Below are 24,058 nucleotides of genomic sequence, written 5' to 3'. Positions count from 1 at the left end.
GTACATAATAGTTGTATCCGGGGTTTCATTGTGACATTTCCATATATGTGTATAATATACTGTGGTTTGGTTCATCATTATTCACCTTCTTCTTCTTAAAATGACTTAGGTTTCACTGTTTCATATTCCATACGCGTATAGAAAGTACATCAACCATATTCACCCTCCTTTCTTTACCCTCTTCATTTATCCTCCCCTCCCACTATTGCCTTCTTCTTAACATAACATGTTTTATATTTTTGTCCTTCATTGCTTAACTATCTGTTCTTTGTTCAGCCCCTTCTATTACTTTTCCTCACCCTCCAGCACCTTTATGTGATGAGAGTAGAGATAGAACAAATAAACCCAGACTCACCCTTTGAAATTCAGTTCCCCACGTGTTTAGCTCTGGAAGACAATAGAAGCTTGCACTTTGTTTTTGAAGGGTCCTAATTTTCTGATGATCTGCCACTCAGACCACACACTGGTCAGTAATGGCCAGTGTATCTTATTGCAAAGGTGCATCCCTGGCTCCTTCAGTGCCCAGTCTCTGAGACTGGCTTCATAAGACACCAAAGGAGAAAACCAGCTGACCTGCAGGAAGCTGAGAAATCTCAAAAACAACAATGACACGACCACAATTCGTGCTCTGAATGACCCTCTGTCCTATTCACACACTTTGCAGAGTACCTCATTTTCCAAAGCACTTTGACACGTCACCTTTAATGAAATCAAAGCTTTTAAGGGGAGAGGAGTGATAATATTGCAGCTCCAATATCCTCTCTCCACCATATGGGCTTGGTGCTCACTGCTTAACTTAGCACAGCGTTAGCTGCAAGACACATGAGTTCCAAAATGACTCTAAGTGTTCATTTAACTTGAGGCTTCCTTTGAGAAAAGGCTGCCAGTGGTGCATAATTGTGCCAAATGCACAGTAGTTTCATAATGTGCGCTTTAATCCACTAGGAACCAAATCCTGCTATTACTCTCTTTAGGGAGACTTCTAAAATTCGCCTCCTCTTATTGTGAATAGTAACCTGGAGTAGTTAGAGGTTATTGGAAATCTCCTTAAAAATGGCTGCACGTGTTTTGAAGCTTTTTAAATGTAAGTCAGAGTAATGCATTTATCAATGGGGCCATCCCAAGAGCTGCAAGATGGACACCCAACAAGTCATTCCTTCATCTCTAATAAATTATTCCTTCATTTTATGTATTATGGCATTAGTTATAGTAGAATTTAGTCTTTAAAATTATAAAATCATTACCTTATTCAGTGACTGGAATATTTTTGTATAATAGCTAAAAGAGACCCTATTTCCATGGTTTCGGCGATACAGTGGAATTTTCCTTTAAGAGCATGTAGAGGTGTGCAGAGGCACGCCGTTCACACGGAGCTTTCAGTTCACTGTTCACACATTTGTGTGTGTGTACACACATGTGTTGCAGTGTTGACATTCACTCATCTAAAGAACAATTCAGCAACCATTTCCCAGAGCACTGCACATTCCGTAACTGTTCAGGCAGGAAGTAAAGAGGTCTTTGTCGAACTGAACCAACCAGGGTGCTTTAAAGGAAGCAGAATGCAATTACCCAGATTGAAACTTGTCTAAAACACTGGAGCTGGAGCCTCTAGTCTTCCAGAAAGCACTAGGACTTGGTTTATGTCTTATCTGAAAATTAATGCTTATGGTCAAAAGTCCTTTACACTCATACACTGTTAGGCAAACCCAGAGTGGAAGCAGCCATGTTTGAAAATTTAAAAAAAAAATTGTACAAATAGTGGACTGGTACAGTCAGGATTCAGTGGTGTTTTTGTTTTATTTTTTAATGAAAATACAAAGATGAACATGGCTGCCTTTCTTTGGCCAAATACATTACATCTGAAGGTTAATGACACATCATGAATGTTAATCCTTCTTACCTAAGAGAGAAGAGGAGAAATAAGCACTAATTTCACTCAGTTTTCATATATCCTACATCCAGGGATAGAATATTTAAAATTTTTACTGTTCGTAGAGCTTCTACACATCATCATATATTTAAAATATCGATTACTTATCATATAAGCACTGAACTAGTCCAGATTTGACAATAATTCAGAATTATTAGTATTAACAGAGATAAACTGCATATTAGATGTCCAGAAAAACAGATTAAAAAGAGTCTTCTTCATAACATCTGCTAGAAAAGAATCCTTTGGCACCACTCAATTATAATCTAAATATAGATCACTTGAAAATGGTATTTCAAAATTTCTAAAAACCATACTATCTCAGTGTATGTTTCAAAAAGACTTATAAATGCGTCTTTTAAAAAAGAAAGAGGTTTAAAGCATTTTAGTAGCTTTAATTATTACAATAAAATTTGTTTCTTATTAACCAAGGAAACATTAAAGGAAAGGTAATTCTGATGTTAGTTAAAAGGAATGATAATGTAATTCAATTTACTAGTGTAATAGTTTTCAGTTTAAGTTTTATGTTTCAAATATCACATAATTATCTAAATCTCTACTTGTGAGTTGAATTTATTTTCTCATTTATCTTTATATTCAGAGAACTAATCCCAAAGTTACTCAAAAATGTACTGCTCAAGCTTTTCTATTTCCGCGTGGGTCAGAGGGTCAGAGCACTATTCTCTTGAGGTCAGGGTCACCCTCATTAGTGAGGCTCTGATCTGAGGCCACTGATTAGGACTTTCGTCCTAGCAAGCCTGGGGTGCCTGGAAGGAAAAGCGGAGGTATCCAGGAAATCTATCATGACCATAAGTGCCCCAAGTAATGGAGGTCAGAACTGTCATTTTCATATGTAAAGAACAGCATATTATAGCTCCTTAGCTTCAATATTCCTCTTAAAGTTCTTATTGGCAAAAATGCCTGTCAAAAAGAAGTTCTCATTTTAATTCAAAAAGGAATGCCCCCCAAATAATTAAGGAAGAGCTTTCTAAAAAAATAAATTTATGAAATAACTTAAAACATGGTGTGAGTTAATATGCCAGGTTATAAAACATATGCACATGGAGATGCCACAATGAATCTCCTTGTAGAGCCATCTTAAACAAACAAAAATACCTTTTTTGTCAAAAACAGAGAACAGGAAGATCCTGTTTGGGGTTGGTACCAGTGAGAAGGGAGAAGATACACGGAAAAGGTGTGGGAAGGTGAATGTGGTGGAACTATTGGGTACTCATGTATGAAAATGGAAAAATGAGGCCTGTTGAAACTGTTCCAGGAATGGGGTAGGGGGATAAAGGAGGATGGTGGTGGTAGAATTCAACTATGATATACTATGAGAACTTTTGAAAATGTCACAATGCTCTCCCAGTACAACAGTAAAATAGTGATGAAAAATAAAATTAAAAAGATTAGCAAAAAGAAATCATCATAATGTAACTTTCATTAAATTATGCTTACAGTATAGTGTTAAGGTGGGTAGAAAATTTTAAATATTATTTTAAAATGTTAATAAATGCTTCATAGTATTATATGCCTGAAGGAAACAATCTTCAGACAGCAACAGAACAAGGAATGGGATAGAGGAGAGAAGGGAGAGAGAGAAGAGAGAGGGGTCAGGCGGGAATGTAAATGACACAATTTGATGCTTGGCATCCAGTGTATCTGAAGTTGGCCTGATTTACTCTTAGAAGTTACATGAAACCATAAATGTATGTTTTCTTTTCTTCAAAGCATTCTTTACTCTACATCTGACATTGCCTCAGTAAATAGTTAAATAACTAAAGAAACTATGATACGTTAACGTTTAGCTCATGTGTGTTCGTGCTTCCTTAATGCGCTGAGATTCCGGCACACATGCACATCTTGTGGGGAAAATGGAAAGCCATTTCATTTAATGCAGGAAAAAAGACAAAGTCAATATTTTGGATGATAACATTAAATAACATAATCAATGATTAATTAAAATATAATAGAAGCAAAATTGCATACGAAAATATGGTAGCATCACGCACTGGCTATAAAAGAGTTTAATGATTGTCTATTAGTGTAGTGAACACTGGGGACAGTGGGGACAGTGACAGACACTGGGGACACCAGAAGTAGGAAGACACATGAAAGACCTTGAACAACACAGGGATAAGCACAGCTTTGAGGGGTGGAGAATGGGGAGGAATATTTCACTCAGTTGCTGACTCTGTGACACTCATTAACATCTTGACTATGATAGGAGATAGATGGATACATGGATAATGTAGATGGATCAATGCATAGGCACATGATTGAAACACAGATTGATACATTGATTGATATATAGATAATACAGTCCTGTCCATTTGGCACATAAATTTTTCAATACACTTTTGATTTCCTAAGTCTGCCTGGTCAAATCTAAAAGTCACTCAGAGATTGAAGTAGTATTTCTCTTCTATATCTGCTGGGTCTGAACACACACATATCTCCCATGTAAAGGACCTAGGAATTTTCTGACATTAATCAGCAGCTCGTTGGTCTCAATCTTCAGTAAGAGCATTTGAATTTCCATGTCACATAGCAGGTCTCAACGATACAGCAGATCTCTCTGTGGTCATTTCACTTTGAAAACATCAGCCAACATCTTGGGCCAGGTTTATGGGTTCCTCCTCCTCACCTGGTGAGCCCATCTGGTGCTTTTTTTGTCTCTATCCTTTCTGCTGCTTAGGTAGCTGAAGATCATGACAGTGTGTGGATGCCTTCCTCCTGAAACTACTGACCTGGACTCCAATCTTTAACTTCCAAAGTTCTGACTGAGCTTACAGAATTGTCACTGTGTGTTAAAGAAAAGTTCCAGGAAAACTGTTCTCTGGAGGATTCCTGCAAAACACTATATTTAGTTCTACTTAAAGGGCAAAAATTACAGACCGTTAGAAGGAGGAAAATGGATTCTAGATAGCACAGCAGAGGAAAACATTTGGACTACAAATTTCACTATTATAGTATGTTTTCAGAAAAAACATGACTGAGTTCATCAAAACTTGAATTTCAAAAAGGGACACAGATAGTATATTGTGACCTGGTGCTTACTTAATTAGGAAGATCCTGTCTAACAACAGTCATACTATGAATGTGATGAATTAATGTATATTGGTCTATACGTGGAAATCACAACAAATTAAAATATTTTCAGGATTGACAAAAAAAATCATACAATAAATGAAGAAGCTGCTATAATTCGAAGAACAGTCTCCCAAGAGAACGTGTGTTAAAGGTATGTTATTGGAGGTGGGGATATTTGGGAGATGGAGGAGTCTTTAGGAAGAGAGGAACCTTTAGGACGTGAGAATGTTTAGGAGAAGGGGAACCTTCAGAAAATGGGTTCTAGTGGAAGGAATTTAGACCACTGAGGAAACAGTAGGACCTCAGCCTATCCTCTTCCTCTCTCCACTGGTTCCTGGCTTCCAGGAGGTGATCAGGTTCATCAACTATAAACTTCCACTATGTTGTGCTGCCTCTCCACAGACCCAGAAGTAACAGGACCAACCAGCCATGGACGGAAAGCTGGACCCAAAATAAACCTTCCCACCTTATAAGTTGATTTACCTCAGGTGTTTCAGTACAGTATGCAAAAATTGACTAATACAGGCCCCTTTCACCTTTAAAATCATCTCAGGAACTACTTCTGCCTTTAAGTAACTTTCCAAGAGCATTCTAACAAACCACTATTCCTGGCTGTATTCTTCTTGTGTCTTAGCTCTTCCTCTTGAGCCATGTTTTCTATTAATGTTCAAATGTACTTAAGTTTCATCAAACTTAATTTTTAATAACTTCCCTACAACTTCCTCCTCATATGACCCTAACAAATTCCTGAATAACATTGTTTCTGACTAAAAATCCATCCAGAAGATGATTTCCACCTTCTTGCTAATTTATGTGTGAGTATATTGATAGGCATAATATCTAAATAAATCCTGTCTTGATCAAACTTCTCGACACATGCACTCTCCATTCAAAGCACTTTTCTCCTATCTCTGGTTTTGCTAGTTTGGCATTCTCTTTTCTCTCTTCTTACTTTTTTTTGTTCTCTTTTTCCCAGTTCATTCTCTACTCAATTATTAAGTATGGGAAATTTTCAAGACTTCTTTTCTTCTAATTCTAGTACCTTTCACTAGGAAATCTCAATCAAACCCATGATGGCCACCGGTGTCTACACATAATTTTGTATCACTAGGCCAGTCGTGACTTTTGGACACTGCACATGGTATTGCAAAGACTTCAAACAATGCTGCAGTGGGGTTCTTCTACATCAGACCTAACTGCCCTCCACTCAGTTTTCAGAGTGAGGGTTCCATATGTCAACCATGTCAACCATGACACCGTCCTCTTTCTCGTGCTCAAGTCTACTCCATCATCAAACCCTGTCAGTTAGACATCTTAAACAACTCCCAACTCATCCATGGCTCCTCATATGAATTACAGCTACAATATTGAAACAGCCTCTGACGTACCTTCAAAAATGGCTACTCTTTCTACCTATTGTAGTCTGGGAATGCCAGAGAAGTTAAACCAATGAGAAGATAGATAATAGGTAGATATTAATAATATATAAATATGTGATAAAGAAAGATGACAGACAAGTTAGATAGTTGAAAAAGAAGATAGATGATTGATTGATAGATGGTAAAGACAGATAGATGACAGACAGGATAGATAATAAAGATGATGATGAAGTTTGAGAGATGATAGAGACAGATAGATGAAGATAAGATAGATAATAAAGATAATAGGTGATAGATAGATAAATAGACTTATTAAGAGATTTACTATCAAGAATTGGCTGACATGATCATAAAGACTAAGATGTCTAATATCTTCACTTAGTCTGCTGGGAACATAGGACCATGAGGGGTACAGATACAATCAGAGTCAGACGCCTGAGAATCATGACAGCAGATGCCATAGGTTCCAGCAGGAGGAGTGCAGAATACAGGTGTCCCAGCCCAAAGACACTCAGGCAGAGAGAGTGATTTCTTCTTTTCTCAGCTTTTCATTCTGTTCAACACTTCAGCAGATAGGGTGAGAATCTCTCATATTAGTGAGCCAATATGTTCTATAAATCTACTGATTCAAATATTAACCCCATCTAAAAACCTTCACAGACACATCCAGAATAATATTTAACCAAATATCTGGGTAAACATTGACCTAGTGAAGCTGACTCATAAAATTAAGCATCAGACCACACTACAATCCAGTCTCCACTGAGTTATCAAAGGATTGCTTTTACACTATAAATACGATCACTAAGCCTCAGCTTCAACAATCTCAGTGATCATCTGTTGAACTTAGTGTACAGAACCAGCACCTCCTGCAGGCTGGGAAGACACTGTGTGCTTTGACCCGCTGACATTATCAACTCGCAAGTCTCCTCTATATCTCCATTTCTCAGCCAACTGGCCAAGCTTCCCTTCCCAAGCACTTCTCCTCCCCACAGAGTCTTTGTGCTATGAATTCCTTTTATTTGGAATGCTGCTTTGCTCACTTATCTGCACAGTCTCAACAAAACAATAAAAAATCTTTCAAAGTCATTTCTTTGGACAAGCCTCCCTGGTTTCTGCCCTCAGACCATCACCACAATCACACTAATACAGGCCATGTTTCCTTGTTATCCCCTGTGATAGAATCACTTTCTTTTCATTTATCTGCTAGCTAATATAGTATATGAATATATATTAATCTGATAATATTTTTCTTTCTATTCAGAGCTTCAAGAGAATAAGAATCAATTATGAATGTACTTTTCTTTATATCACTAGTACCTAAGAACTTGCATGGCAGATATGAACCAATTCAATAAAGATTTGTTGAATGTTGAGTGAATGAAGTAACTCCTAACTCATTGCTGCCACCAGGAAGTCGTCTTCTGCCTTAAAAAAAATGAAATTCAAACAAAAAGACAAAAAAACCCATAAGATAAAAATTGCAAGCTCAGTGTTGGTCTTTGTCTACACCAGATTTCTTAGAGTCTGATGCTGTTGACATTTTTACTTGACTAGACCTTCTTTCTGTGTTTTCTTTGTTTAATGTTGGAAATTTCTCTTCTTAGCATTTATCTTACTATTACAGATAGCCCTTCTGTAAATGTCTCCCCTTCCTCTGCAATATGCTTAAATTTGAGAACCCAAAATCTATGTCTTCTGTCCAGTCTGAGCCTTCAAATCCCATGGATAGGTCACTCCAGAATTCCTACCATGCCCAGGAGACAAAAAGACCTAAGAGGAAGAAGCATTTTCAGTCATCCTATGGGTTTGGATAGCCCCTGCTCCAGCTGTCAGACCCTTCTCTAGTGCCTTGGCTAACTTGAGTGAGGGGCAAACAGACAAACAGCCACTAGACTGTCCTTGTGCCAGCACCACTGCTTTGAACACTCCATGAGCACCTTAAGGATCCTACAAGAGGAATCCAAGATGGCAGCTAGAGGGAGGAAGCAGAAAGTGTGACTCCTAAAGCAAAATCTTGGAGAGATGCTGGAGATACACCTTGCAGGAATAACCACCAAGAAGAGGCAAAACTGTGAGCCCTCCAAACCTCCAGCCTGCACATAGCATCTCCACTTCACTTTAAATGGAGAAACCAGGAGGGCTCCCGCACCGCCACCAGACTCCAGCGCCCAGATGGCTTGGGAAGACGTGGACAAGGTGAGCTAAGTGGTATGCGGTTCTCCCACAGACAACCCTGGGCCAGATCAGCATAGCCTCCTGGACAGACCAACCCCTACCCAGGGAAAAAAGAGAAACTGAATAATAAGCAATAACAACAAAAAAGACATGTAGCAAAAAGGGCAGGTCACCCTGAGCACCAAAGGGGGGTGGGGGAAATCCCTCATGGAACTGTAAATAAACAATCCAGCCGGAGAAAGCAGGAGCGGCGACGGCACCCACCCAGCAACCAGGAGCAGGAAAGCTTGTAAAAGTGGCTGTGGGAGGAAAACTCTATAGGAGAGGGGGGAAGACCCACTTCCCATGTTAACTGTAAATAAACACACAGGCCTGAGAAAGTGGGTGCAGTGTCACCTCACCCAGTGTCCTTGGAAAGGGAAAAGCTTGTAGCACCAGCTCATATACAGGAGAACTCTGAGCAAACAAAGCCTGAGGGGCCAGGTGAGTGCTAAGCTCACCCCTGAGATCTGCATAAATGACGCCTCCAGCAACAGCAGGCTGACAGCAGCGGGGAGGCAGCCACAGCTCCAGATACCATTCTCAGAACTGTCTCCAGACTCTTTTTTCTCTCTCCCTACCTTTGATGAGACAACAACCGAACTACACCTGCATGCTGAAAAACTTACTGAAACTGTATTGCATTTGAACTTGGGACACTTTGTGGGGTTTTTATTGTTTTGTGTGGTTTTGTTTTATTTTTTTTTCCCCTTTGATGGACAACTACAGAACAACATCTGAGGCACCATCTCCAGGATTGGAGGCTGAGGAACAAACACCAAAATTATTAAAACTGAAACTTTATTGCATTTGAACTTGGAGATTTTTTATACATATGTATATTTTTTTTCATTTATTTATTTTTTATTTTTATTTTTATTTTTTATTTTCAATCCTATCTCTGTCTCTCTAATGCTTTTGCCTCTTACGGTTGATTAGTACACTGTCTCTCCCTGTTTATATCTTTGCAACATTTTTTGCTTGTTTCTTTGTTTTGTTTTTTTCTACTTGTTTATTTGTTTTTCCCTTTTCCTTTAACTTCTTTGCTCTCCATCTCCTCTCACCCTTCCATTCTAAATATCACTAGTGCTATTATAATAAGACAGAAAATACTTAATTGCACACAGTACAGGGACAATAACAACACCAAGAGCAATGATGGGAAGACAGAAAAAACAGGGAAACCAGTTTCCCCACAGCAAAAAATTAGTACAGGAACCAGAGGGAAATGAAGGAAACAGATACTCAGACCCAGACTCCAACAAAATGAAGATAAACTATGCCAAAGAACCCAATGAAGCCCACAAGAATAATTTAAAAGAAGACATACTACAGGTACTCAATGAGAATTTTATAGAGATGATACTGAATAAGGTCAACCAAAATGTACAGGAGACACTCAAGAAATTCCAAGACAACAAAAATAGAGAATTTGAAAAAGCAAAAGAAGAAATAAAGGGAACCATAGAAGCACTGTATAAACACCAAAGTGAAACAAAGCACATGATTAATAAAGAGATAAATGAATTCAGGACAAAAATAGACAATATTAAAGAGGAAATGACCCAGGATATGGAAAACTTCAGAAAAAAGAATGAAACAGAATTATAAAACAAAATGGAAGGCCAATCCAGCATAATAGAACAAACAGAAGATAGAATCTCTGAACTCAAAGATGAAATGGTAATTAAAGGAAAAACTGAAGAACTATTAGTTAAACAACTCAAGACCTGTGAAAAGAAAATGCAAGAACTCACTGACTCCATCAAAAAACCAAACTTGAGAATCATGGGCATCGAAGAAGGAGAAGAGGTGCAAGCGAAGGGAATGCATAATCTATTCAACAAAATAATAACAGAAAATTTCCCAAATCTAGAGAAAGATATTCCCATACAGATGCAAGAGGCCTCCAGCACACCAAACAGACCAGATCAAAATAGAACTACTCCACAACATATCATCATTAAAACAACAAGTTCAGAAACTAGGGAAAGAATATTGAAGGCTGTAAGAGAGAAAAAACAAGTAACATACAAAGGTAAACCCATCAAAATCACAGCAGACTTCTCAACAGAAACATTAGAAACAAGAAGAGTGTGGGGTGAGATCTTCTGGGCACTGAATGAAAATAACTTCAACCCCAGGATACTCTACCCAGCAAAACTATCATTCAAAATAGATGGAGCAAAATAGATGGAGAAACTAAAACAATATGTGACCACAAAGCCACCACTACAAAAGATTCTGCAAGGGATTCTGCACACAGAAAGTGAAACCCAACTTAACCATGAAAAGACAGGCAGCACCAAACCACAGGAAAAGAAAAAGCAAGACAGTAGAGAGTAACCTCAACTTAGGTACACACAATCAAACCTTCAAACAACTAAGACAACTCAATGACAGGAATACAGGAATCACCACATACCTATCAGTACCAACACTTAATGTTAACGGACTTAATTCACTCATCAAATGGCACTGTTTGATGAAATGGATTAAAAAGGAAGATCCAATAATTTATTGTTTACAGGAGACCCATCTCACTGACAGAAATAAGCATAGATTTAGGATGAAAGGCTGGAAGATTTACCAAGCCAATGGCCCCCCGAAAACAGGCAGGAGTAGCAATACTTATCTCTGACAAAGTAGACTTCAAACCTACATTGATCAAATGAGATAAAGAAGGACATTCCATACTAATAAAAGGGGAAATAGACCAAAAGGAAAAAACAATTATCAACCTATATTCACCCAATGTCAATGCACTCAATTTCATCAAACATACCCTGAAAGACCTAAAAGCATATATTAACTTCAACACAGTGGTTGTGGGAGACTTCAACACCCCATTATCATCAACAGATAGGTCATCCAAACAAAAAATCAATAAAGAAATTCAAGATCTAAAATATACAATAGATCAAATGGATCTAGTTGATGTCTACAGAACATTTCATCCAACCTCTACACAATATACATTCTTCTCAGCAGTCCATGGATCCTTCTTCAAAATAGATCATATCCTAGGGCACAAAGCAAGCCTCACCAAATATAAGAAAATAGAAATAATACCGTGCATTCTATCTGATCACAATGCAGTAAAACTAGAACTCAACAACAAAAGTAAAGAAAAAAAAACAGGTAAACAGCTGGAAACTGAATAACTCATTGCATAATGAACAATGAGTCACTGATAAAATGAAAGAGGAAATTAAAAAGTTCCTGGAAGTCAATGAAAATGAAAACACAACCTACCAGAACCTATGGGACACAGCTAAGGCAGTCCTGAGAGGAAAGTTTATAGCCTTGAGTGCATATATTAAAAAGACAGAAAGATCCCAAATCAGTGACCTAATGATACATCTCAAACTCTGAGAAAAATGAGAACAACAAATCCCAAAACAAATAGAAGGAGAGAAATATTAAAAATAAGACCTGACATCAATAAAATAGAAACCAAAAAAAGACCACACAAAGAATAAATTAAACAAAACGTTGGTTCTTTGAAAAAGTAAACAAGATCGATAGACCCCTGGCAAACCTGACTAAAATGAGAAGAAAAAACCCAAATTAATAGAATCAGAAATGTAAAAGGAGAGATAACAACAAACACCATGGAAGTCCAGGAAATCATCAGAGACTACTTCGAGAACCTATATTCAAATAAATTTGAAAATCTTAAAGAAATGGACAGATTTCTAGATACATATGATCATCCAAAACTGAACCAAGAGGAAATTAATCACCTGAATAGATCTATAACACAAAATGAAATTGAAGCAGCAATCAAGAGTCTCACCAAAAAGAAAAGTCCAGAACCTGATGGATTCTCTGCTGAATTCTATCAGACCTTTAAAGAAGAACCGATACCAACCCTCCTTAAACTGTTCCATGAAATAGAAAGGAAGTGGAACAGATGACATGACCTATATCTTAAAGACCCAAAAAAACTCTACTCAGAAGCTCCTAGACATCATCAATAGCTATAGCAAGGTAGCAGGATATAAAATCAACATAGAAAAATCATTAGCATTTCTATACACTGATAATGAGCAAACTGAAAAAGAATATATGAAAACAATTCCATTTACAGTAGCCTCAAAAAAAAATCAAATACCTAGGTATTTGAAAGACCTCTACAAGGAAAACCATACACTTCTGAAGAAAGAGACTGAGGAAGACTATAGAAAGTGGAGAGATCTCCCATGCTCATGGATTGGTAGAATCAACATAGTAAAAACGTCTATACTCCCAAAAGTAATCTACAGATTTAATGCAATTCCCATCAAAATTCCAATGACATTCATTAAAGAGATTGAAAAATCTACCGTTAAATTTATATGGAAACACAAGAGGCCAAGAATAGCCAAGGCAATACTCAGTCAAAAGAACAATGCTGGAGGTATCACAATACCTGACTTCAAACTATATTACAAAGCAATAACAATAAAAACAGCATGGTACTGGCACAAAAACAGACATGAAGACCAGTGGAACCGGATAGAGGACCCAGATATGAAGCCACACAACTATAACGAACTTGTCTTTGACAAAGGCGCTAAAAATATAAGATGGAGAAACAGCAGCCTCTTCAACAAAAACTGCTAGGAAAACTGGTTAGCAGTCTGCAAAAAACTGAAACTAGATCCATGTATATCACCCTATACCAATATTAACTCAAAATAGATCAAGGATCTTAATATCAGACCCCAAACTCTAAAGTTGATACAGGAAAGAGTAGGAAATACTGTGGAATTAATAGGTATAGGCAAGAACTTTCTCAATGGAACCCCAGCAGCACAGCAACTAAGAGACAGCATAGATAAATGGGACTTCATAAAACTAAAAAGCTTCTGCTCAACAAAAGAAGTGGTCTCTAAACTGAAGAGAACACCCACAGACTGGGAGAAAATATTTGCCAACTATACATCAGACAAAGGACTGATAACCAGAATATACAGGGAACTTAAAAAACTAAATTCTCCCAAAACTAATGAACCAAAAAAGAAATGGGCAGGTGAACTAAACAGAACTTTCTCAAAAGAAGAAATTCAAATGGCCAGAAAACACATGAAAAAATGCTCACCATCTCTAGCAATAAAGGAAATGCAACTTAAAACCACACTAAGATTCCACCTCACCCCTGTTAGAATAGCCATCATCAGCAACACCACCAACAACAGGTATTGGTGAGGATGTGGGGAAAAAGGAACCCTCTTATACTGCTGGTGGGAACGTAAACTAGTACAACCACTCTGGAAAAAAATTTGGAGGCTACTAAAAAGCTAGACATTGATCTACCATTTGATCCAGCAATACCACTCTTGGGGATATACCCAAAAGACTGTGACACAGGTTACTCCAGAGGCACCTGCACACCCATGTTTATTGCAGCACTATTCACAATAGTCAAGTTATGGAAACAGCCAAGATGCCCCACCACTGACGAATGGATTAAGAAAATGTGGTATCTATACACAATGGAATTTTATGCAGCCATGAAGAAGAACAAAATGTTATCATTCACTGGTAAATGGATGGAATTGGAGAACATCATTCTGAGTGAGGTTAGTCTGGCCCAAAAGACCAAAAATCATATGTTCTCCCTCATATGTGGACATTAGATCGAGGGCAAACACAACAAGGGGATTGGACTTTGAGCACATGACAAAAGCGAGAGCACACAAGGGAGGGGTGAGGATAGGTAAGACACCTAAAAAACTACATAGCATTTGTTGCCCTCAATGCAGAGAAACTAAAGCAGATACCTTAAAAGCAACTGAGGCCAATAGGAAAAGGGGACCAGGAACTAGGGAAAAGGTGAGATCAAAAAGAATTAACCTAGAAGGTAACACCCACGCACAGGAAATCAATGTGAGTCAACTCCCTGTATAGCTATCCTTATCTCAACCAGCAAAACCCCTTGTCCTTCCTATTATTGCTTATACTCTCTCTACAACAAAATTAGAAATAAGGGCAAAATAGTTTCTGCCGGGTATTGTGGGGGTGGGGGGAGAGGGAGGGGGTGGAGTGGGTGGTAAGGGAGGGGGTGGGGGCAGGGGGGAGAAATGACCCAAGCCTTGTATGCACATATGAATAATAAAAAATAAATACATAAATAAATAAATAAATAAATAAAAAACAAACAAAAAAGGATCCTACAAGATGATGACAGCTTTTTGCTGATGAAGCACAACTCTGGATCCTGGAGGCGCTGTCCCAGCTTCAACTGCTTCAAATAGCTGGTGATATCAGAAGCTTCTCAGAAGTCTAGATGACTGTAGTCACTTCCACCTTGGCCAGATGGGAAGCACTTTTCCTGGTGGCCCATCCAAAAGCCTGTGATTGGTGCAAACACAATCCCTCATTTGCATGAGGGGACTGCTATGATTGGTGCAGGTGCAGTTCTTCATTTGCATAAAGGGCTGTGCCATGATTGATGCAGACACTTTCTGGTTACATAAACAGGCTGTTCAGCTCAGTTTGTAAGTCGGCTGTGGGAGACTCCCTCCATGCTGGCTCTTTCTTTACAACATCAGATCCAATAAAAGACCTCTCTACGGTTTTTCTCGGTTATTTTTTTCTCCCCTGGTGGTATATGTTTTGAACCTAGAGGCCTGCAGTTGCAAGGCAGGCACTCTTCCACTTGAGCCTTTTATCCTTTAGTTATTTTTTGTAAAAGATCTTGCATATATGCTTGGGTTGGCATGGGCCACAATCCTCCCTGGTATGCTTCCTGTGTAGCTGGGATAACAGGTGATCGTCATCATGCCCAGCTTTTATTGTTTGAGATTGGAGCTCATGAACTTTTTCCTCAGACTGGCCATGAGCTGTGATCCTTCCAATCTCTGACTAAGTAAGTAGGATTACAGGCATGAGCCACTGTTCCCAGCTTCTTGGCTACCTTTGTTCTTCATCATTGGCAGAATGCGTTGAGCTGGTAACACACACAAAAAATGAGGAGAAGCAGTGACAGGGGCAGCAGTGGGGTGGATCATGGTGGCAGCAGTCACAGTGGTAGCAGTGTCAGAGGCAGCTGCCACACAAGGGGTGATAGTAATAACAGCCAGGGTAAATGCAGAGGGAGCAGAAGCAGCAGAGACAATGAGAGATGGCAGAGTAGAGAGAAGGCAAGAGAGGGCAGGGAGCTCAGGTAGAGGAAACATAAGGCTGTAAAGAGTCTACAAAGAGAAACTACAGCCTGGCCATTGGAAGAGTTGCACAGGGCTGTAACACTAGCCACCTTGGTCAAGGGTCAGCAATCCATGACTTCCAAGGTCCATGAACTGTAGCATCTTCGGCCCAATAGCTGGAGGCTGGGGTGATAGGACTCTGTAATTGACAGTTGTTACACCCTTCCCGGGTGTCCTGGTGCTGCAACTGTCAAGGGCAAAGGATCCCAACATCTTTGACCCAAGACCCACGGCACTGATCACTTCAGGACTCATGGCTGGGACAAGAGCTGTACAGTCGAGGGTGCCACCTGCTGCTGTCTGCTGCCACCGCTCACCGAATGCCGGAAGCTGAGGATTACAAATACTGCCAAGGGCCCAGGATTACTAGCACTGGAACTTCCTCCTCACCTACCTGTGATTCCCAAATGATCGGTAGCACACAGACTGAGCTGAAATGGAGAAATGCCATGTACTCCAGGGGAAAATATGTGTAAGTCAGGATTCTAACTGAAGAAAAAAAATTCATTTTAGAGAAGGTAGTCAAGAAAAGTCAAGGAGCAAAAGTTAGTTTATATGGATGAAGTTATTAAATCCAAGAAAAATCAAAAGTCTAATAACATCAAGCAAAACAGGTATTTCTTCAGGTTATTTGCTGAAGTTCCCAGGGGAGAAAGAATCACTGCTAACAAGACATGTTGTGTATTTTCAACCTCACAGGACTGAAAATTATTGCTTGAAAAGTACTATGGGATGTGACCAATAATCCAGAGGGATTTTTAGTTGGGCCTCCTTGTCTTTTAGTCAAATTTAGTAAAATTTACATATAAAGATAGATTTTTAAAAACTAGTTAGCTAGAGTAAGAGGATACAGAGTTTTTTTGTGTGTGTGGGAACCTGTTTTAGTACGATAAAAGTGGGAAGGCAGAAAACTTGGACCATTTCCCTGAGTCTCTGGGACTGAGTGAATAAACTGCAACATTCCAACTAGAAAAAGAAAGAGTGCTAATGGAATATTCCCCAGCATGAGGTTGATATGAGATAGTCCTTGTCACGTGTAATTTTGTTAGGATCTTTACTAATAAGGACTCACTACAGCATAAAGTCCAAGAACAGCACTGAAGACTTGACTTGTTCTGTATGTCCCATACCAGACTTCTCCAAATAACCAGCACTGTAATATGATAGCTTGCTATGCAGCAGGACTCAACGCAGGGTAAGACAAAGTCCTCTCACCCAAAGAGCTCAGAACGTACTGTGTAGCAAGGCCACATGCAAAATCAGACTTCTTTGTGGCATAATCATCATTTCATGAAAACAAGACAAATTCACTCAATAATCCATTCTGCAAAACGAATCAGTTTGACTTTATGAGAATGCACTAGTGTCTTAATTTTTCTCCTTGTGTCACAGACCAAAGATTAATCGAGAATTGCACCAGTGTGAGGCATGTCTCAGAGTTTTCAGTGCTCTGTAGGCTATTCTTTCAAAACAAAGACTATGTCATGTCTCTAAGTACACTGGATGCCGAGCACACAAGTTCACAGAGATGATACAGCACATATCACCCACCACGAAGATAAGGTAAGCTATGGAAAACAGCCAAGTGGTAAATTAAGAAAATGTGGTATTTATATACAGTGGTATTTTATTCAGCCATAAAGAATGAAATTTTGTCGTTTTCAGGTTAATGTATGGAACTAGAGAACATCATCTTAAGTGAAGCTAGCCAGGTTTACAAAGCCAATGGCCACATATTTTCTTTCATATGTGGAAAAGAGGACCAATACAAATATAAGCAATATTATGAAAATCAGGTCATGCTAAGGAGAGGCCATGTAGGAGAGAGGGACGGTAAAAGCAGGAAGATAAGAAGGTGAATATGGTTGATGTACTTCCTATACAATAATGAATACAGAATTTTTAAACCTGCAGAAATTACCATAAGAAGGGGACTAAGGTACAAAGAAGAAAAATAGAGGAGAAGAACCAATTCAGGTTCTAATACATATACACATGGAAATGTCATAATGAAACTCCCTGCGTAGCTATCTTAAACAAACAAAAATGTCTTTTTTCAAAAACAGAGAACAGGTAGGTAAAAACAGGTCCTGTCTGGGGGTTGGTACCAGTGGGAGTGGGGGAGGACATAAGGAAAAGGTGAAGGAGGCTGAATGTAGTGGAAATACTATGTACTCATGTGTGTAAATGGAAAAATGAGACCTGTTGAGACTGTTCCAGGAATGGGAGGAGATAGGATAAAGGAGAATGATGGAGAGGGTGAATTCAACTAAGATATATTGGAAGAACTTTTGTAAATGTCACAATGGACCTCCCAGTACACCAATAATTTGATAATAAAATACTTTTTAAATAAGAACTTAATTTAGAATCATAAAGTCTAATTTTAAAATGTAACATGCTTCATGAGAGTTCTAAAGCACTTTTAAGTGTGCACATGCGAATTTTTAATCAAGTAATCACATAACATCTTGATAAATTCTGACGTATGGGTGGAATTTACATTTTTATTGATAAGCAGGGAAAGGTTTGTTTGGATTGCTTGAGACATAAATATTGGAAGGCTGAGACTGAGTGAGCTTTAGGATCTGAAAACAGCACGGTTATAGGCATCTGGAAGGCAGCTCATAAGGAGAATTGAAAATGAGGAAAATAAAGAAAAAGTCTGGGAGGGAGGCAAACACAAGATCATGAATTTTGTTTTTGTTTTTCTGATAAAAAAACTTTAAAAAAATAGTGGTTTTTATAGGACATTAAACAGACGAATAAATACAAAATTGATAAAATTAAGTGTGTCTGTTTGAAACGAGGATGAGAAAATCCAATATTTAACTCTGGAAAAAAACAATGGTTTTGAACAAAGAAATATGGAGCGCTTTTGTGAAATACGTCAATCTCAAAATTGAAAGTCAATATGTTAAAACTATTCAAACAAATTTTAAATACTGATTATATCATTTCCCCCTCAACTGTAAAGTAAAAAAATCTGCCTGTTGTTATGAGACAAAATACAGAGATCTCTAATGAAAAACATGTCTGCATTATCTCCACCATTAGCTGGTGTTGCCATGATGTCATGGTGTGATTTCTTCCTTGCTAACTTTTTTTTTTATAGGGCTTCAGAAAAGATCATTGTGATAAAGCCAAGCATTGTTACTGCTATTATACTGGGAGCACAGCATTTGCAAAAGTTCTTACAATGTATCAAATATATCATTCTTGAATTCACCCCTCCGCCATTCTCCTTTATCCCCCCGCCCTTGACATAGCTTCCACAGGTCTCGTTTTTCTATTTTCATACATGTGTGTACAGTATTTGCACCAAATCACCCTCCTGTACCCTCTCCGCAGATCCTCCCCCACCCCCTGTTCTGCCCTCTTGTTCTCAATATTTGTAAAAAAAATTGACATTTTTATTTGTTTAAGATATCTCTACAGAGAGCTTCCTTGTGACAGTTCCATAACCGAAATTGGTTCATCCTCTCTATTTTTCTCCTTTCTACCTTAGTCCCCTTCTTATGGTGATTTCAACATGTTTAAAAATTATGTGTTCATTCCTGTGTTCTTTCTTGCTCATTTAAAAAATAAAACAGCTTGATCCTCCTGCAGAGTGAATTTCTTAATTTTACCAACAAAAATTGGATCACACGATATCATACTTTTCCGTATTTTTTTCTTTCTAAATATGATCTGCATTCCTTATATACATAGCTAGGATTGAAAGGAAAATATTCTGTCTCCACTTCTTCAAGTCCCAGTTTTTCTGTCATTTTCAATTAGATCCCTGTTTTATTTTATTCTTATTGCACTCTGAAATTGTCTTATTTGTTTACTTATTTTCTGTCCTCACTACAATGAAAGTCATAAAAGATTCACTTTTATTCTGTGCTTTCTTTGATGTCAACATTTAAAACAGGACATGAATGCTGTAGGCATATGTTAAATGTTTGTTGAATGAATAATGAATAAGCTCCTTCCTTTTTTATAATTGCATAGCATTTCACAGCATGTCAGTACCTTAATTTATTCAACCTGTCTTATATTAATTGACAATATAGTTTGCTGATTTATTTCTGCCACTTATATAATTGCGCTAATAAATGTTCTTATACATATTTCCTTACACATTTATGGTTTTATTTCTTTTTGATATATTCCCCAAACACTAAAAAGAGTCGGTTAATGGATGTATATGTATGTATTTCTAGATACACAAATGTATGCATATATTTAGTAAACATCTATCTGTATATGTATTTAATTTTAACAAACACTAGCAAATCTATTTAAAAAGGTCATAGCATTTTATATTGCAACCAGTACATATACACCCTAATTTTCCCAATTCTCCCTCATTGGCACTGAGTGTCATATATTAAACACACACACTCACAAACACACTCACAAATACAACCACACATGCAACTTTTGCCGAACTGATGGGTCAAGAGTTAAGTCCTTCACAACAGAAGGCAAAAAGAAACCTTTTTTTCCCAGTGGGAGGGGTGGGCACAAGGACAGAGGGAATTCTGGTGCACGTGTTGGGTGTATTTTGTGTCCATGTGTGAGATTAGAAGAATGACACCTGTGGAATTGTTCTGGGGTGGGGGAGAGGAAGATTGATGGAGGGTGAGTCTAACTAAGGTACACTGTACGCACTTATCCAAATATCACCCTTGTACGACTATGATAGCTAATGGAATAATAAAAAGTTAGTCCTTCACTATTGTTCTCTCCCCACTCTCTGACTAGTACTAAAATTAAGCATTATTTAATATATTCACATCTCTTCATCACTAGCATTTCCTCTTCAGCAACTTACCGGCTTAACCCATTGTCAAAGATTACTGGGATGGTGATGTACTTTTCATGATTTTATTCGTTGTTTATTTCAAGTATTTTTCTCAGTCTTGGGCTTTGTTTATGGTACATTTTTCCATGCAGAATGGGTTTTTTAATGCAGAAAGTTAAAATTCTTTATAAACAAATCTCTTTGCCATTTCCTGTAATTTTGCCTGTTTTACTTCTGAACACCTCTCCCACTACATAGCTGTACAAATATTCTACTTTGCTAATACTGCGTGTATTTGATACACAGTTCATCTTTATGAGTAATATAACTCAAGAAGTTGACTACTTTTATACAGATGGGTAGCTAATTATGCCAAATGTACTTAGCAATAAACAATGGAATGAAAAATCGCCTTTATTACATATTAAGTTTTTATTTTTCAGGAATGAAAAGAAATCTGTCTGTCTACTTTCTTTCAGTACATGTCCTAGGTGCTAGGGACTCAGTGTTTGTGTCTCCTGAAGTTTGTATACTGAAACTCCATCCCTAATGTGATGGAGGTGGGAACTTTGGGAGGTGGTAGGTCGTGAGGGTGGAGCCCTCGTGAATGGGATTAGCGCCCTTGTAAGAAGGAACAGGAAAGTTAGGATCCTTTTCCATGTGAGGATACAGCAAGGAGACATCATCTCCAAAACAACGAGGACCCTGAAAGGAAACAGAGTTGATTTCTACCTTGATTTGGGCTGTTCGACTCCAGAATTGTGAGAAATAAACTTCTGTCATCTAAGCCACCCATTTAAGCCTCCCAATTTATGATGTTTTTATTAGATCAACCTAAACTGACTGAGTCCTAGGGATGTAATTTTGATGTGTGTTTTGTAGTAAATTTTAGCTCTTATTCAGTGAGTCCTCTTGCATAAATAATCTACGTAATTTTTTTCCAATTCTCTATTTTCCATTGCAATCTTTACATAGAATTTTAGTAGAGATTCTGATATAAACTTTTAATTTCCCTTAAAAAATTTCGGAAGACTGACTCTCTAGTGATATTGACAACATGGTAGTTTTCCTACCACATGGGTATGACCTTTAATTTTAATACAAGCATTCATAAATGCCCTGTACACTTTGTTAGCTTGAAGAGATGCAGAATCCTTCTCTGTCTCCAGGACACCATTACAAGTCCTTTTCCATCTCCTGGTTCTTGGTTATGGACAGTCCTGTGGCCCAGACTGGACAACAAGACACAAGAAGCAAGTGCTCATGGGCTTTTGAGAAAGAAACATCCTTATTTTTATAAAGTAGCTTCCTTGGGTAGCGCAGTCTTTCCTCCTCGAGTCAGTTAGGAAGCTTTGAGCCCCAGCATTGCTGGCAGTGTCTCGAGGCCCCCAAAGGAAACAGAACACGGGTGAAACTGACAAGGTGAAGCCAGAGAAGACAAGCAACAAGACACATTGAGCACTGAATCTAAGCTTTCGGTCTGTAAGTCAAGAAATCTCAACTGCTCATACTTAAACTTCCATATGAAGAGGCGTCACCGAGAGGCATGTTAACACTCAGACTCCCATGCTGCACCTCCTAGATTTGGCTGTAACAAGATCCCAGGTGATGCTAAAGCCATGTGCTCACCAGTGAGATTTTGAGAACCAGAGTTCTGCATTGTTTCGGGCAGTTTGTTTTTTATATCCTCCACCTTACAACCAAACACTTCCTAACTCCTATACCATCCGGAAGTGTTTTGTTTTGTTTTGTTATGTTTTGTGTAAGGGTCACATTCCAGCTTGGCTCAGTGACACACCCATTATCCAAGCTAATCCCAGCTACTTGGGATATAAAGGTGGAAGGTATCCCAGGAGTTTGAGATCCGCCTGGGCAACAAAGTGAGTCTTGTCTCAGAAAAAAGAAAATTAAGGCCAGCTTCCAGTTCAGCCATGAAATTTGTTTATTTTTCTATGCTATGGAATTTTAGAGTCATGATTAATTCATTCCATAGGTCACGTGGAAGTGCTGTTAACTACCTAAGCACGTTATATTTTATCTTATGTAAAATACATACATGTGTATGTGCCCTAGATAGACAAACAGACAGATAGCTAGAGGGTTTGACATTTATTAGTTCAGACAATTTACTAAAATAATAACGGGTATGGCTTTCATTGTAATTTCCTTGGATTTCAAGATATTAAAACTCTCGCATTCAGGAACCTGACAGGATACAGTTAACACACTTTTAAGTTTTCACTGAAGGAAGTTTAATAGACCACTTACAGAGGAACTAACAGGTTTAAAGAAACATGGTTGAGACATGAAATTCCTCAAGTGAAAGTCAAAATAAATACTTTTCATACATGTAAAGACTTTTAAAGTTTGTTTCCATGAACGCTCTGGAAAAAACTGAGACTATGCATTAGCAGAGCAAGTTGTGATCCCCAAAAGGGAACTGTAAGGAACAAGAGCGAGTAGGGAAAAACATGAATAATTTAATCTAAATAACTGATGATAACTTTTGAAGTGTGTTCTCATATTACTCATAATATTCCACATATTTAAAACATGGTGGTCGTGAGAGACAAGGTTCTTATCTAACAGTAGGGAGTAAATTGATATGGCTAAATAAATAATGGCAGAAAATGAGATGTGCATGCAGAGATTTGAAGGGTATACGGGAGGAAGAGAGAAATGGAATTTACAACTTCTATCCATAAATGGCCAAAAATTAATGAGTAATCTTGAGAGATCGAATTGAAAGGAGATAAGGAAAACACACGATGAGAGCAAAGGAATATGAGTTACGAAACAAAATAATACGGAAGGGAAAAATTCATATATTTTGAATTCATGATAAATGGATTAAATTTCTCAAATCACAATTTTTAAAAACAACTCTACATCATTTTAATCTTTTATGTAAAGATAATATTAAAAAGTTGTGCTGTAGAATGATGGAAAATTAAGAGTTCATGATTAAGTAGTAGGCAAATAAATGCTAATGTAGAGAAGTTGTGTCAATTTTAAGAGTGGTCAAAAGATGGTTCAGGTTTGGTACTTGAGAAGGGAAAGGCACCATACTGGGTGCCGACAACATTCTAAACCAATAAGGAGATCATGAGTCAAGATTTCACCACCCAGGCGTGGAAACTTTTAAAGTACGATAAACAATGGGTGGAGTCCTCAACTCACCAGGGGAGAATTTTACATTCATGATGGGTGACATCAACCCATCCTTCTCAGAAATCCAGTGATTAGGTAACTAAAAATTAAGAAAGATATAAATCAAGGGTATCAAAGTTTCTCTGTGGAGTTAGATAAGAAATATTTTTGCCATGAGGGTCCTGTGATCTTTATCACAAAACTGAAATCTGTTGTCGAAACATGCAACCAACCATAATCAGTACACAAAGGTATGGGTGTGGTTGTGTCCCAATAAAACTGTGTTCACAACTATAAGTGACAG

Source organism: Castor canadensis, chromosome 17 (assembly GCF_047511655.1).
Source record: "Castor canadensis chromosome 17, mCasCan1.hap1v2, whole genome shotgun sequence".
Classification (NCBI taxonomy): Eukaryota; Metazoa; Chordata; class Mammalia; order Rodentia; family Castoridae; genus Castor; species Castor canadensis.
The sequence above is the reverse complement of the archived record's forward strand: the minus strand, read 5'-3'. Positions refer to the sequence as shown.